At 47.4% G+C, this 16,327-nt stretch overlaps 1 protein-coding gene across 1 annotated transcript in view; it reads left to right on the top strand.

Moving 5' to 3' along the window:
- Smad9 (SMAD family member 9) overlaps positions 1–16,327 on the top strand; it is a 44,557-nt gene that overhangs the window by 286 nt on the left and 27,944 nt on the right. The gene's annotated exons all lie outside the window — the stretch shown is intronic.

Genomic DNA, 16,327 nt, shown 5'->3' with positions numbered 1-16,327 from the left:
CGAGGGCTCCACGGCAGCCTGGCACCTGGGACCCATCCCGGGGACGCGTGGCCCGGGGTGTGGGCGAGGATGCGTGATGCGCGTGGACCAAGCGCAGTGGGATGCAGTCTGTCCTGCACCCAGGAACTGGCGCTCTGGAACCCTGCTTGGGGAAGTAGCGCTTTGCTGGAGAGTTGGGGACAGCGGAGGGGCGAGTGTGAGTGTGTGTAAGGTAGTCTGGGGGAGATTTTGAAAACTCCGGGACGCCTTTGGCCACGAAGGCTTTTTTCGTACTTCTGTAATTTGTTTCTTCTCTGCTTACCTTTGAGGAACACAGTGAGAGAGGGGGAAAAGTTAGGAATGTTACGTGTCTGTAGCTAGCGCTTGGGTTGTATTTGTCTTCTCCTGGGCCTACCATTGGGTGCCAACGCTGCGCAGACGGGAGGGGGCGAGGTGGGGACAGATGCAGGCGACTGACTGACGCCGGCCTTGTGATGGGGAGGAGGAGCATGGGGAGCCTTGTTATGGGTGGTTAATCGCCACACGTCTTCTTACCCCTTCTCCTCCCTCTCTCTCTCGACCGTGGCAATTGAAAATGATAGTTCTGAGGTCCTCCGCTGGGGTATTTCTTGGCTAGAACTGGTAATTTTGAGAAATAACCTACAAATGATGTGGATCTCGTTTTGGAAGCAAATTGTATGTAATTCGGTTGAATGCGTGCCACGGAACACCAGGAATTACTTTTAGTGCCCCAGTTCACAATGACCGTGCAGTAGCTTGCTAGGTTCCTGTAAACATTTAGCTAGCAGGGAGAGCGGAGAATAACATAGCGGTTAGGTCTTTGGCCCTTTAATGATGGCGCTTCCAAGGCAGTTCCTCAGGAATATTTGTGGTTGTGAAATGTGCTAGCCTGCCCGTCAATGCCCTCGGATGTTTACATGCAGAAACTATCCATCTATACTTAAAAGGCAAATAAAAATACAGCTCAACGACACTCTACATCAAATGACCAGCATTCAGTGCTCTGCGCTAGGAAGGCGGGAACACGATTTGGATCACTTTCAAGTCTGTGATTGGTAATCCAAGGGCATCGCAGATAAGAAACCGGTGTGGTGGTTTATAAACAAGGAACGTTTAAAATGTGATAAGACGACCAGAGTGGCAAATAATATTTCTGAAAATAGCTTCTAGTGGTAAGGCTTCTTGATGGCAAGTCAGCTTCCTGCAAGCTGGCAAGCTGGCCTTTGCTGGAGCTGTCCAGATACTGCCAGCCCCCACTTTTATGCTTGAGCGGATGGCTTTGTCGGGGTGTCCCCCCCGGGTTTGAGCTCTGCTTAGGAGAATGCCAGCATGGCCTGGATCCAGCCATCTCACTTACTAGTAGTGTTTTCTAAAAATCAAAGACAAATGAAGGTTAACCCCTTATAAGCACCCGTCAAGCCTTTTAAGCGTGAGACAGTTGGTGTTTTCTTTATCGAATATTTTCCCTCTTATTTTACATGTTCCATAGTTAATGAACAAATTAGAAGATACTCACCAGTATCAGCTAATGCATCCCTGATAACCTAAGATGTAGGAAGAAAAAGAAGCATCCCCACCCCTGTTTTGTAGGAAACTTCACCACAGATATCGAAGCACTGAAGGAATGGCAAATTTGTGTATTCTTTGTGATCATGTGCTCAAACTGGAGGAGGAGAAAAAAAAACAAAACAAGAAATTATTCTTTCACAGGAATAAAACAATTCGATGTCGGTTTTACAAATAATTGAATTCTGATGAGTGAGAGTACAGTGTACGCTGCCAAGTTGGAGAGAGATGGTCACTGCATCATTGAGGCAGCTAGTGATACCTGACCTTCCCTCCCCACTACAAGAAAAGCGATTTCATCATAGTCTGCTTTAATACGATCCAAGTCTTAACCCAGGGGCCGCTCCAGTGGCAGGAAGGTCAGGGTTATGATCAATAAATGTTCTTTTCTTGGCTGTTATTTTTTGAAGCATCTGACATTAAATCCTAACATTTGAACAAAACTTGGGGGGAGACTCCTGTTTATGTTTGTGAGCACGTAGGAATTCAGAAACCAGGGTGTATGCAGAATATCCAGTAAACTGGGTGTATGTTGAAAATACAAATCTTGCATTGTTACAATTATGGACTGTTGAGTTTTTATTCCCTTTATTGCTATCGCTAGTGAACTGGGAAGCTGTCCTAAATCAAGGGTGGCAGACGTATACATTCTAATTTTGACGGTGAGAGCAGGCAGTGGTGTGCTACGCTAACTTGATGAATACTTGTGTAGGAACAGGAACATAGCAAAAATGAACAAACATCCCCTGGCAATGAGCTAGGCCTTCCTTAAAAGCAAGCATTCCTGAAAATTATCTCAGTGCTAATTAAAACCATTAGGATTTAAAGATAATTGCCAGCATTAGATGTCATCAGGGCTGTGAAAAGTGTGTGCTCATCTTCATGCTGCGTCACCCGGTGGCAGCTGGACCCCGGGTCTCCTGTCTGTGCCCTCGTGGTGTCCTCTGCCAGGCTTATCTTCCGATGTGTCTCACGCAGACACAAGAGTGCATTACAGGTTTCCATGCACCCCCAGGCTTCCCTCTTCCATGCCTATTTCTTGAACTTAGGCTCAGGCCCTGGATGCCTTCAGCTCCCACCACCGAGTCCTCATTTTGTGGACTCGGCCCTCTTGCTGCCTTCGGGGAATTTTCTCAGTTCACCTTGGTGGCGGGTATGTCTTTCTGTGAGTCCTTGAGTCTCCTGTGTTGCTTAGCACTGACTTGTCCACACATTCATTTATTCCTGCCCCTCAGGCGATCCTTACAGGAGGGGACCGCGTTTCATCTGCCCTTCTCCTTCCTTTACTTCTGACTACAGCGCTGGGCTCAGCAGTCAGTCAGTAAATACTAATTAAATGAAAAACTCTCTTCATCGAACCCGTGGTCCCTTCTGAAATAAGAATCTATAAAGGCATTTCACCCATAAAGTAGGTCTTAAAAGTCCATCTTTCAAGAAGCCAGTGTTGAAGTGAGCTGAGGACTTGTAGTGAAAGTCAGCCCAGACGAGGAGCATTCTGAGTTCAGCTCACCCCAGGTGGACCCCCAGGAGCTCGCCCCAGAAGACTGTCACTGAGCACTATAGCCCAGAAAGCTCAGTGATAACTCTTACTGCGTTAGCAGTTTTCCATATCAGATCCACTAAATATGCAATGGAAGATTTTTTAGAAAAATCCAGGTTTTTAATACAATACAGCCACCCCAATAAAACTTTAATGGGATTTTAACAACAAATGGATAACACAATCCACTGGTGCTCCCCCCACCGCTCCCCAAAGTCACATCAAAATTGACAGTCTTAGTGTGCATACTCAGACTCCTGGTGTGAGCCTTTTCTATGTTGTTCCTGTGGATGCTAAAGGCTCTTTAATATGCACCAAGTTCTGCTCACCAAACTCAAATAGAGTTCGCATGGCCATGTGAAAACTAGAGTCTGGCTGGGCAGTGGTGGCGCACTCAGAAGGCAGAGGCAGGAGAATCTCTGAGTTCCAGACCAGCCTGGTCTACAAGAGCTAGTTCCAGGACAGCCTCCAAAGCCACAGAGAGACCCTGTCTCGATAAACCAAAAAAAAAGAAAACTAGAATTTGTGTAAATGTCAGGCCTAGAAGATATGTTTGATTGTACAGGTTGTTTTGTTTTGTTTTGAGATAGGGTTTCTCTGTGTAATAGTCCTGGCTGTCCTAGAACTCACTTTGTAGACCAGGCTGGCCTCAAACTCGCAGAGTTCTGCCTCTGCTGGGATTAAAGGCGTATGCCACCACTGCCCAGCGATTGTACAGTTATAACTGGCAAGTTCTAATTAACTCCCAATCAACTTCACAAGAATCCAAGAGGCTGCATTTTAAATTTTCAGTCCAGTTTGGTGTAAGACGAAGTTCATGAATATGAAGAGATGGATTGTAAGTGTGCACTGGGCAAGACCTTCAGGGGTCACGGCACTGAAAGCCCTGAGCTTCTCCGCCCTTGCTCTGAAGCCCATATTTAATTTAAAGAGAACATGTGTGACCATGAAATAAATGCCAAGGAGATTTACATAGCTCTGTTGTTTCTTCTAATCGACATTTGAGTTGCCCATGAAAATGCTAAATATGAAATATGAAATTCTCTCTCCCTCCCCCCTGTCTGTCTGTCTGTCTCTCTCTGTCTGTCTGTCTGTCTCTGTCTGTCTGTCTGTCTCTGTCTCTCTGTCTGTCTGTCTGTCTGTCTCTGTCTCTCTGTCTGTCTGTCTGTCTGTCTGTCTCTCTCTCTCTGCTCCTCCTCTAGACAATTCACTGTACTTCTTTCTTTTTGCCTGTTTTTCTCTCTGCCCTGCTTTTTCCTCTCTTGTCTCCCCGGCCCTCGCTCTTTTCCCTCCCGCCTCAGCTATTTGAGATTTGAAAAGTGTGATTTGGTCATACCCATCCCTCCTCCTGCTCCTCCCAGATCCCTCACCTCTCCACTCCCCTGTGTCCTCTTGGGTTTTTTAAGTCATCATATGCAGTTTGTGCCGCCCATATGTCCTCTGAGATCTGTGGCCTTCCCCTGGAGTGGACTGACCTATGGAGGGCCACAGCTTTAAGAAACAATGCTGACTGGCCCTCCCCCAAAGCTGTGCATCAGTATCTCCTCGGCTAGGGGTGGGACCTCATGCCCATCTCTCCTTTCCATGCTGGGATTTTTTTTTAAGGTAGGGTCTTGCCGTGAATCCCAGGCTGGCCTCATGTTTTCAGAGATCCTCTTGCCTCAGCCTCTCAAGTGTGGGACTGATTACAGTCATGTGCTGATGTGGTTAACATCTGACCACTTGCAAGACTGTAAGTTAGAGCGACTGCTTACAGCGGGTTTGGAGATGGTGGGCATAGGAACAGTCAGAAACAAGGGCTTAAACTCACTGATTTGGGAAGGGCTCTCGAGAGAGAGGGATCTTTTGCCCTCAAGTCCAGCATTAATCTGTATGCTAGCTCCCCCCCCCCCAGCCTTTCCCTTTGATCCCTCCGAGGTCTGTTTGGAGTGGGTATGCATACGAGTTTCGTGTGCTGTGGAAAGTGCCGAGCAGATGCTCAGAGCTTCCTCAAGGCGCGCTAGACGTGACGAGTGTCCAACTGAAATACTGCTCTCTTAAACTGTTGGCGCTAGTATCGTCTGTCTCGGCAGCACTTTCGGAAAACAATGACAACCCAGGAATGGATCCGGAGTCTGCCTCTTTTCTGCTTCGTGGTAGGATATTTGACCTCTCCTGTTGTTCACACTTCATTATAAATTAATGAGTTCCTCTTTTTGTTTTCTGAGAATCAGAGGGGAAAGAGTTGGCATTCGGGAGGAGCCGGGAAAGGGCAGGTGATTTTAAAGCTGGGACATTAGTGCTGTTGGGACAGTGTGAAGCTTAAAACGGTAGGGAGGTGGGCCTTGTAGAAAGTGGGTTGGCAGATGTCCCCAGGAGGCAGCATCTATTTGGCCTGGCATTAGCAGAGTACAAAGTCCCAGAGTCACGGGGGGGGGCTCAGCAGACTGGCCCAGGAAACCCCTCAGCAACCATCCTGCCTGTGGGAGAATGAATCACAGAGCATATCTGTGAAGGGGGAGGGGCCACCAGTGACTAGTGACTACCAGGAGTGATGATTGACAATGGCAGGGAAGACTGCGCAAAGCCGGGAACAGCGGCAGGAAAAAGGGACAGTGAGAAAATGTGCCGCGTGGAAAAGATTTCAGGTCCCACGAGCCTTTCTCTTGCGTGTTTTTATCACCCTTCGCTCTTTGTTTGTTTGGTTTTGGTTTTTGGTTTTTGTTTTACGGTACAGGGTTTCTCTGTGTAGCTTTGGAGCCTGCCCTGGAACTTGCTCTGTAGACCAGGCTGGCCTTGAACTCACAGAGATCCGCCTGCCTCTGCCTCCCGAGTGCTGGGGTTACAGGCGTGCGTCCTTCGCTGATTTCTGGTGGCAGTCGAGTTTCATCCAGTGTGAGTTGGGTCAGCAGTTGGCCGCATACAAAGCTCTGTGTGCGTGGACGTTTCCCTTTGACTTATTGACTAACTGTGTTTATGTAAGTTGGCCTTTAGGTGCTGGCTGTGTTTGTAAACAGTAACAGCTGCTGCACCGATGCTATTTCAGAGCCATGGCATTCTCTGCGCTTTCTATTGTGATTATGTCTAAAACACTGGCAAAAAAATATACTGTATACACAGTTTTCTGGTTATTAAAAAACAAAATTGTGTTGATTTTTTTAATGTGAGGATATTGTAGATGCAGCTTCAGAATGTAAGTATGTGGGGTAGGGAATAATATTTATTCTTTTTATCATTGTTTACATGTAACTACGGAATCCAAATTGCTTATGGGACCCCCAACCAGGCAGGAGATGGGGGCATTCCACAAAATAAGAAACAACATAAAAAATAAAATTAGCTCTACGGACAAGTTCACAGAGGGTGAAGGAGAGCAGAAAGGCAGATGTCAAGATAATATCCCAGGGAAGCTGTGGACCCAGAGTGGAGACCAGTCCTGAGCTAGGACCTCATCAGAGGGGCTTTATTCTCTCTCTCTCTCTCTCTCTCTCTCTCTCTCTCTCTCTCTTCCTTCTCCTTTCCTTCCTTTCTTTTTTCTATCTACCTACCTACTGCTCTCTATCTATATTCTGTCTGTCACTGGTCTTTCTTTTCTAGCTTCTGCTTATCTATCTATCATCACCTGTCTTTCTTTCCTTCCTTCCTTCCTTCCTTCCTTCCTTTCTTTCTATCTATCATCGGACTGCCTATCCATCTATTATCTATCTATCTAGTATCATCTATCCATCTATCATCTATCTATCTGTCTGTCTATTATCCATCTATCATCTATCTATCATTTATCTATCCATCCGTCTGTCTGTCTGTCTGTCATCTCTCTCTCTCTTTCACCTATCTATCCACCTATGCAGCGGGCAGCAGTCAATGTAGCGATGCATGCATTATCAAAGTGCTGAGAATGAGAGACGGAGGGCTCAGCTCTGAGCAGTTCACGTGCATTTAACCCCTAGCCTACCGCACCAAGGCTCGGGAACATCATGGAAGGAATGTAAGATCACATTCAGGATGGGGAAGAGAGCTGTGAAAGCTGGTTTTCTGGATCTGACGTGGCTACTGGACTCGTGAGCTCACGGTGCCTGGGGTGCACACGGCCACGCCCACTGAAATCCCAACATAGATGGAGTAGATGAGCTCAGAGTACAACCCCTTACTAAAGAGCTATGAGCAGAATGGGTCCTGAGGGAAGGAGAATCGTTCATCTTTGAGAATGTGTCCAGTCCTGGGATTCCCATTCTCCCGAGGATGGCCCACACCCATGAACATGTGGGCAGCACTAGCAGGATGTAATTGGGTTATTTAAAAAAAAAAAGACATAAAGTTGAAAAGGGGATATGTTGGGAGGCTATGGACATGTTGGAGGGGAAAATGGAAGACATATTGATCATATTCCATTGTCTTTATGTGTGAAAATTTCAAGAATAAAGAAAAATGTTGAAAATAGTATCAGGGCAGGAGTGATGGCTCAGTAGTTAAGAGCTCTGGCGGCTCTTGCAGAGGACCTGGGTTCAATTCAGGCCTCCTTGGGAGGACTGAAAGGTCATAGAGATTAGGAATCTCATCTCATCCTGAGCCACTCAGCCCTAGCATAGGCCCAGATCATCCTTGATTGTCCGTGTCTAAGTTCTGCCTTCATCCCCCTCCTCCTCTTCCCTAGCAGCTTAGGGAGTTGCGGGCTTTAATGGGGAAAAGGGCACAGGGATTCAGAGCTAATCCTTAGACAAAGAAGAACTATGTAGTGTTAGCCCACAGCCAAAAGAGAACTTCCAAAGAGCAGGAGTAGGAAGGTTGCATAAAGGGGGACACGGAAGACAGTTTGAAGTGGTGTCACATTTCTAATGGCCACAGTGACACCGGCAGATCAGGAGTTGGGGCCGTCGATACACCGTCACTTCTGAGCTTCCCTGGATGGCAACCAAAGCAGTCTGTCAGTGAACTGTTTGTTGAGTCAACACGCCACTGTGATGCCAGGCTGGCCTTGAAACCCCCATCTTCCTGTTCAGTCTCCCAAGTACCAGGATTGTAGGCACATGCTGTCTACCGCACAGGCGTTACTAGTGATTCTCCCACCCCTCAGGCAACCAAGAAACTCGGGCACCTCAGCACGCACACCTATACATGCGCTCAAAAACATGGGAACCTTATTTGTAGCCGTGCACACCCAGAAGTAGTTGTGTGTATCGTGTAAGCCTGCCTTTGAAAAGAGATGTATTGTACGACACTAGCAAAACCGTGAGTTTTAGGGCGGAGGCTGAACTGACTGATCACGTGAGATTTAATGCCGTTTACGTCACGGGTAAAACTGGACTTGGACCTTTGCTCAGTCTGCATTTGTCGGCTGTACCCTGCTTGCCAGGTGACGTGGTGACGGCTTGAGGAGACGCTCGGCCTTTAACAAGTGCAGGGATGAAGATGCCTGTTTGATGCTGCGGGAGCCAGGTGGGCAGGAGAGAAGCTCCCATTGCTGCTGCTGCTGCTGCTGGGGCTGGGGCCGCGTGGACGCCACTGGGGAGGGTTTCCAGGTAGTCAGCTTCCTGAAGGAGGAGCAGAGGGAGCCCTGAGGCTGGAAGCAGGCTGGGAGGCCAGAAGAACTTTTAAAGCTGAAAGCATCAGTACACACTCCTCCTGGCTGTGTTTGTTAGAAACTCTGCAAACTAGATAGTTCAGAGTAAGAACTGGAGGAGGCTGGCGGGGTTGGCGATCGGTGCAAATGTAGACCTACAGCTGGGTCTGCTGTGGACCAGGAGTGGAATCGGCTTGGGAATCCCATTTAGTAGGAGGATGCAGGAGCACACCGGGATTTGGTGCCATCCTGAATGTGGGGTTGCGGAAAAGAAGACAATGTAGTTTGCACACGAGTGTCTGGGCCGAGCTGGCCGCACACTTTCCAGGTCGGCACCTGGCAAATGGCCAAACTCCAGCAGCACACTCCATGCCCGGGCGGCGTCTGCAGGGGACTCCCCTCTTCCTCTCCCAGCCTGCCGGGCAGAAAGCTTAGAGGTCACCGAGCAACCAAAACTGAGCTTTAAAATGATTGCAGTCTTTATGTAAGTAAAAACAAATACTTTTTTTTAAAGTGTGCTTTTAAACGGACTTCAAATGTTCTTGTACCTAATTGTGTAGTAGAATACAAATTTGATTGAACCCATGGCATTTCAGGGTGGTCAGCTCTGCTGTGCTCCTTTTCCGGGAGGGGTCATATAGACAACCTTTCGTTCAGACTGTACGGGCCTTCCCATGATGCCTTGGGGGCTCTGAAATACTGACAACGGCAAACATCAGACTGTTATCCTGAGAAGGAATGCGTGTATTTGCTCTACCCCCCCCCCAGAATACTTACAGTTGTCCTAGGAATTCTCATAATATGCTATTTTAGTTGGAGAAAAGTTTTTTAAAATTTCCTTTTTGTGCGTGTATGACTGGTTTGCCTGCATGAATATCTGTGTACCACATGCGTGCAGTACCTGTGGGGGCCAGAAGAGGGCACTGGCTCCCTGAACTGCAGCCTCAGATGGTTTGAGCATCCATGAGGGTGCTGGGAATCGAACCTTAGTCCTCTGCCAGGGCCGTGTCTCCAACCCTGGTTGAAGGACGCTTAGAGTTTGCATCGTAAGGCAAGCTGATCCAGAGAAAAGAAAGCTGAGCAGTATTGACTAAGGCTGTCTAAAGTCGCTGTCAGTCGCTTCTGAGGTAGAAAGCAGATCTTATTAAAAAATGAATCGCTCTGGGGTTTAGTCTGTAACTCCCCTTCCCTCGGTGTTGAAGCAAATGCTATTTTTAAAATGGCACTTTGCTGCAAGCCCCAAACCACCTCCATCCGAGGAAACTGCATCTAGCGGGAGGAAGGGATCTGAGGGACGGCAGAGAGCCAGGGCTCACAGAGCCGGGGTGTCCTTCACAGGGCGGCTTTGATGGGTTAGACCACGGGGCCGGTTATCCAGAAGATTCCCCCCGCGCCCCACTTCATCAGCTGTTCGGATTTCTACGAAACCATGACGCACTATTTTACAGGAACTAATACTGATTAAAAACATTTCTAATTCTGGCAGAGAGGGAGAGAAAAGGCGGGAAAAAGCCCTTGAAGGCAACAGAGCATCATTTGACGCTTGGAATGGACTCTTTCTTTTTCAAGACGGAGCTTGCTCACGGCCACCAAGCTTTTTTTCCCTTCCCTCCCACAGGGCTGAGGCCTCTGAGTCCGCAGGTGTTTTCTGTCTTGCTGCTGCTGGTGGCAGTTCTGACGGGGAGACGCCATACTTCTCTGTGTTGTGATTGTGTCTTCCCAGTGATGCGGACGTTGGCCATCGTGGGCTCACGTGTCACTTTTGAGTCTTCTTTGAAGACACGTGTGTTTAAAGCTGGGGGTGTTGGGTGTACGGACCTGCCCAGTTCTAGTTACCGGAAAGGCTGAAGGGTCATTTAAACCTATGAGTTCAAGCCTAGTTCACAAAAAATTCAAAAGAAAAAAGGGAGGGAGAGCGGGAAATGGAGGGGAGGGGGGGAGAGGGGAGGAAGAGAAATAAAGATCTAAGTGCTTTTTCCACTTGCTTTATTTTGGTTTTTAGTGGGTGTTGTTTTCTTTTTGTTGTTGTTGTTTGTGTGTGTTTTGTTTTCTAGACAAGGCCTCACTGTGTAGCTCTGACTGTCCTGGAACTCCCTTTGCAGACCAGTCTGACCTTGGATTCACAGAGATCGACCCACCTGTCTTCCCAAGTGCTGGGACTGAAGGCATGTGCCACTATGTTCAGCTCCTGACTTTTTTTTTTTTTTGAGACAAGGTCTTCTATGTAGTTCAAACTTGTGTAAATTCTCCGGTCTCATCCTCCCAAATACCAGACTTAGAGGAGTGAAGTAACACAATTGATGTTTTTCTCACTTTGTATTATTTTGTTGTTGTTGAGTTATGGGACTTTATTCTTGTTGGTGATTCTATGATAGACACAGGAATTGTGTTGAATCTGGTAATTCTAAACACATCTCATTTATTCTGCACTCATGTATATTGCATATATTACATATCTAGCACATATTCTCACTTAAGAGTGTTACTTCTTCTATAGAATTTAATAGCAACTGACAAGTAAATGAAAAATTCAAATATTACATTTTTTCCTGCTTCTAATTGTGAGCAGCCTTTAGGCAGGTTGTGACTAGGTTAAAAGCCATGCACCCCACGTAATAGGTGGTGGTCACTGTGCTTAACGCTGGTAACATAGTGTCTGCGCTTCAGGGACAATGGTGATGGCCATTTGGCTTTCATGGTTACAGGAACTTTTATCAGTGAGGATAGACAGCTGTCTTCTCCAGAGCCCTTGCTTTTCCCCCAAATCTTTTTCCTCCTCGTTTAAAATTACCTAAAGATTCAAAAGCATTTTAAAGCAGGCCAGTTAGTAGGTAGCACTTTTAAAACCTGGTTTCATTTCTGCTTTGGAAGTATTGATGTATTGGATAGTTTTTCTGAAAGTCCAACTGGAATGAAAGCATCCCAAACCCAAAGACAGTTAGAATAAATATCGCACACATTATAGGACTATTAGTAGTGGTAAAGGTTTTAGAAGGAATAGGTTAAATGGAGAGTAATAGGAATAAGGTTGAGCCAACTGCTGTTGAGGAATAAGTCTCTATGAGGGCTTCTTCAGTTCGACTCTGTCGCCTGTAAGTAAGATCAGGACCACTTCTGTTTAGGGCCTGTCCTCTGCGTCATAGGACATTTTACAGTATCACTGGCTTCTAGCCAGAGGATCTCAGAGACATCTTCCTTCCCTATTTGTGACAACTAAGATGTCTTCAGATGTTGTCTACTGTCCCCTCAGAGGCAAAACAAACAAACAAACAAACAACAACAACAAACCCTTCCTTAGGAACTGAGACACCTGTGGTAAGAGGAGCTGGTTTCCCCTAGCAACAACGGTGTCAAAACCAGGGGCTTCTGGGTAAGGATACGCTGGAAGCAGCAGTTAGTATTTTTAAGTATCTGTTGTGTCCTGACACCAACAGTTGGTGCTGTCATCATGGTTGAATGTTGCAGAAATGAGTAGGATAATCACTGCCCGTAAAAGCTTTGCCTTTCAATAAAAAAAAAAAGTGACACTGGAATGTGTACAAGAGACACAACATTTGGGGACACCACAAAGGCTTGTGTTATCTGAGCTGGCTTTGCAGGCTGTCCCTTGCAGTGGGTTTTGCAGACACTCACTGGCATTTAGCTGTTGAGAGGAAGATCAAATTTGAAGTCAAGCACTGTGCACAGGAGACTCAGAGTCTCCGGCTGTACTTAGAGCTGAGGTGATGGCACAGGGCGATTATACATCTCCCTGAGGCTTAGAGTGATCAGTGCCCGGTAATCCCACAACAATGCAATTTCAGAGACTGTTCGTATGCTCCGCATAGTATTTGAATTCGTCACCAGGGCTGTTCGGTGCAGAGCAGATTCTGCTCACCATCAGACTCCTGTCTGTTTATATTGACAGCGTATTGTTGGTTTGCAAAGTTGCACAGCAAGAGGCACATTTGCATCCTCTGGTTAGCGTTCCTTCATTGACCCAAAGTAGCTCTGCTGCAATGGAACCTAGAAACAGATGGGACCATATGGCTCAGTTGGTGGGGTGGCAATAGATTGCTTAATGTCATAGCAGCAATGTCTGCTGTTATGAAAAAAAAAACTACCGTTATTCAGTGGCAGTTTACATAAAATATACTGATGGCACATGTCATACTGCCAACACTATTTACATTTGAAATACTCTGCACTGAAAAATGCATGCAGAAAAATTGCAAATGGATGTGCTGCACTGCACCGTAGGCAGCCACAGCCTTCTTAGCTGGAGTCTGTGCATTTGAGCAACCGCAGTGCTCAGTCTGGCCGATGTCACTGACTGGTTGTTTAATTCACCGAAAACAAATGAAAGTGTTTACTGAAGAATCTGTTCAGAATTTTCCCCCAAAGGTCACAAGAGTACTTGTGTGTTTTCTGTTTTGACTGTACAAGCGTGTTCACTTGTCAAAAGGCTGCTTTCTTTTTTTCCTTCTTTTTATTTATTTATTCTTTGTGTGTTTCACATTATGAATCTCCATCCCATTCATTTCCCCATCCTTTCATATCCGCCCTCTGCCCTCGCAACCTCTCCTCCCCCATTGAAATAAAATAAAATTTAAGAGGAAAAAGAAAAAAGAGAGAGGGAAAAAGCAGTCTCATCGTGGAAGCTATCATGTGACACAGTGAGTCAGGTAGTGAACCCTTTTATCCGTACATCTTTGCGTCTAAGTGTTCATTGCAGAGCATTGGTCTGGTTCAAGGCCTGCTGTTCCTGCTACACTGTCGACGCTGGGCCCTCACTGGAGCTCCTCCTGGTTGTCCTGCTGTTGCCCTGTGATGCGGAAGTCCTGCAGCTCTGGGCCTGCAGGACCGGTCCCTTCGTGTGCTCCGGAGATCACAGATGGGGTGGATGTTTTATAAACCAAAAGCTGTGGCCACTCAGAATTGAGAAGCAAGCTGGAGTTATTAGCTGCTCTTTGCTCTGCTTCACTGTATTGTTTTATTATTCTTAATTGTGTACACGGGTGGGGGATGGGTGACCACAGAAGCCGGATGGGTCGGATCCCTTGGAGCTGGGGTCACAGGCAGTTGTGACTGGCCACTGTGGGAGATTGGGAACTGAACTCTGGTCCTCCGGAAGCTACTTGTGGGCATCTCTCCAGCCCCTGTTGCACGGTACTTGATCTGCATGGCCACAGTAAGGCTGGGGTGTTGAGGACTTCGCTGCCTACAGGAATAGCAGCTGTGGTTTGCTCCCGCTATCCTGTGATGGGACTAGAGCCCCAAGCCTCGACTACAGAGCCTCCCTGCCACTTGAGCTGCTCCCCAGGACTTGACTACAGAGCCTCCCTGCCACTTGAGCTGCTCCCCAGGACTTGCTCAGTCAGGGTGTTTTCTTCTATGCCTCTTACAATTTCGCCCTGATCTCAGCTGTGTATGAATTACATCCCTAGCACCCATTCATACAACAAAGGGCAAACACCTAATGTTAAACGCCTAGATGCCAAAGGTGTAAAACTGCCCAAAACCTAATTGAGCTCGTACCACGATGGGAATTATACAGTAAACTATTGTTTTTAAAGAAAAAAGAATGTAGCACAACCTTAAAAGCTAACGCAGAAGATTCATAATACTCCAATTTTAAAACTTAATGTGACTTTATGGTAATCAAAATAACGTGTTGTTGGCCTAAGGACTGACAGAGGTCAAAGAAATGCAGCTGAAAGTTCGAATGCTAAGCTGTATATTTTTTGCCTTGTTGTTTTATAAGAATATCAAGGCCATTTAGTGAGGAAAGGATAGTGTTCTTAACTAACAGTGGTGGGATAACTAGAAAGCATGAATTTGGACCCTCTCTCACAGATGCCTATATAGCTATATGTAATCTATATCTGCACACACACACACTCACACACACTCACACACACACTCACACACACACACTCACACACACACACTCACACACACACTCACACACACACACACAGGACCCTCTCTCACAGATGCCTATATAGCTATATGTAATCTATATCTGCACACACACACACACACTCACACACACACACACACACACACACCAATCCTGTCACCATCCTTATCAACAAAACCACGCCCAGCCTGCTTTGTACCCTGTCCTCCTCGGTGTGCTAATCTTGCTTGAAGATGCACAGAACACACTTATTGCAGTACAGACTCGCTGTTTGATTTTGCTTCGTTTTGTTTTGTGTTTTAATTTCTGGAATTCTTTACCAAAGGGGAGAATGTCAAGGAGAAGTTGTTTGTGTGGCAGGAGTGTGGTGGGCAGGGGAGAGCAGACGAGGATGAACTTTAACCAGCACTGTTACGATGAGCTGGTGCCATCTTAACGACACCGTTACCTCTGTTTCCAGAGAGATCCGCCTGGAGGTACCCATGTTCACACTGCAGGGTCCCCCCAGTTCGGGTCTGGGGATCAGGAGAGCTCTCCTTTGGGTGGCAATTATAGACCGTGGCTCTCCACAGGCTGAGAACAGTGAGGAAAGCCATCAGTACTGAGCTGGCACAGAGATCTAGACCTCGAGTTAGTCAGCATACTCTCAGTGTGGCACGTCACCTGACAGAACCATAGAGAAGGAATGGTTAGTAGACAGGGCTGGTGTGATGGCTGAGGCTCCTCTGGTCCATGGAGGCAGACGGGGCTGGTGATGCCTGAGGCTCTGGTCTGTGGAGGCAGACAGGCCTGGTGATGCCCAAGGCTCTGGTCCATGGAGGCAGACAGGCCTGATGATGCCTGAGGCTCTGGTCCGTGGAGGCAGACGGGGCTGGTGATGCCTGAGGCTCTGGTCCATGGAGGCAGACAGGCCTGGTAATGCCTGAGGCTCTGGTCCATGGAGGCAGACAGGCCTGGTGATGCCTGAGGCTCTGGTCCATGGAGGCAGACGGGGCTGGTGATGGCTGAGGCTCCTCTGGTCCATGGAGGCAGACGGGGCTGGTGATGGCTGAGGCTCCTCTGGTCCATGGAGGCAGACGGGGCTGGTGATACCTGAGGCTCTGGTCCATGGAGGCAGACAGGGCTGGTGATGGCTGAGGCTCCTCTGGTCCATGGAGGCAGACGGGGCTGGTGATGGCTGAGGCTCCTCTGGTCCATGGAGGCAGACGGGGCTGGTGATGGCTGAGGCTCCTCTGGTCCATGGAGGCAGACGGGGCTGGTGATGGCTGAGGCTCCTCTGGTCCATGGAGGCAGAAAGCTGCTCATATCATGGTTCTCGGGAAGCAGAGGGACAGTGCCTCAGCTAGAGAGCTCCTCTTTTCTCTTCCTTAATCCATCTGTGTCCCAGCATGGAATGGTGCCTCCCACTCAGTGTGAGTATCCCTCGCCTTGCCAATTCTCTCCGGAAATACCCTCGCAGACATGCCCAGACAAGTGCTTTGCTGATAGTCCACACACTTATCAGTCCATTCAAGTTGAGGATCAAGACTAGTCATCTCAGACTCCCTTTATTACCACCTGTGTTTCAAATGAAAGTTAAAGGTTAAGCCAAGCAATACGACCCTTCTCCCACAGTGGATCCCTGATGTCTGGGATGTATATTTTGATGTAATATTAAAAGCTTTGGAGTGTTTTTGTATAGGAGATGGACACTTTTGATGGTGCGATACCAGGCTAAACAGCCACTCATTCTTTGAGGTACTTATATTCCTTAGAAAACCGAAGTGAGAAAGAAATGAAA

Source organism: Mesocricetus auratus, unplaced genomic scaffold (assembly GCF_017639785.1).
Source record: "Mesocricetus auratus isolate SY011 unplaced genomic scaffold, BCM_Maur_2.0 Super-Scaffold_100011, whole genome shotgun sequence".
Lineage (NCBI taxonomy): Eukaryota > Metazoa > Chordata > Mammalia > Rodentia > Cricetidae > Mesocricetus > Mesocricetus auratus.
Note: the sequence above shows the minus strand (reverse complement) of the source record. Positions and strands in the feature narration are given on the sequence as shown.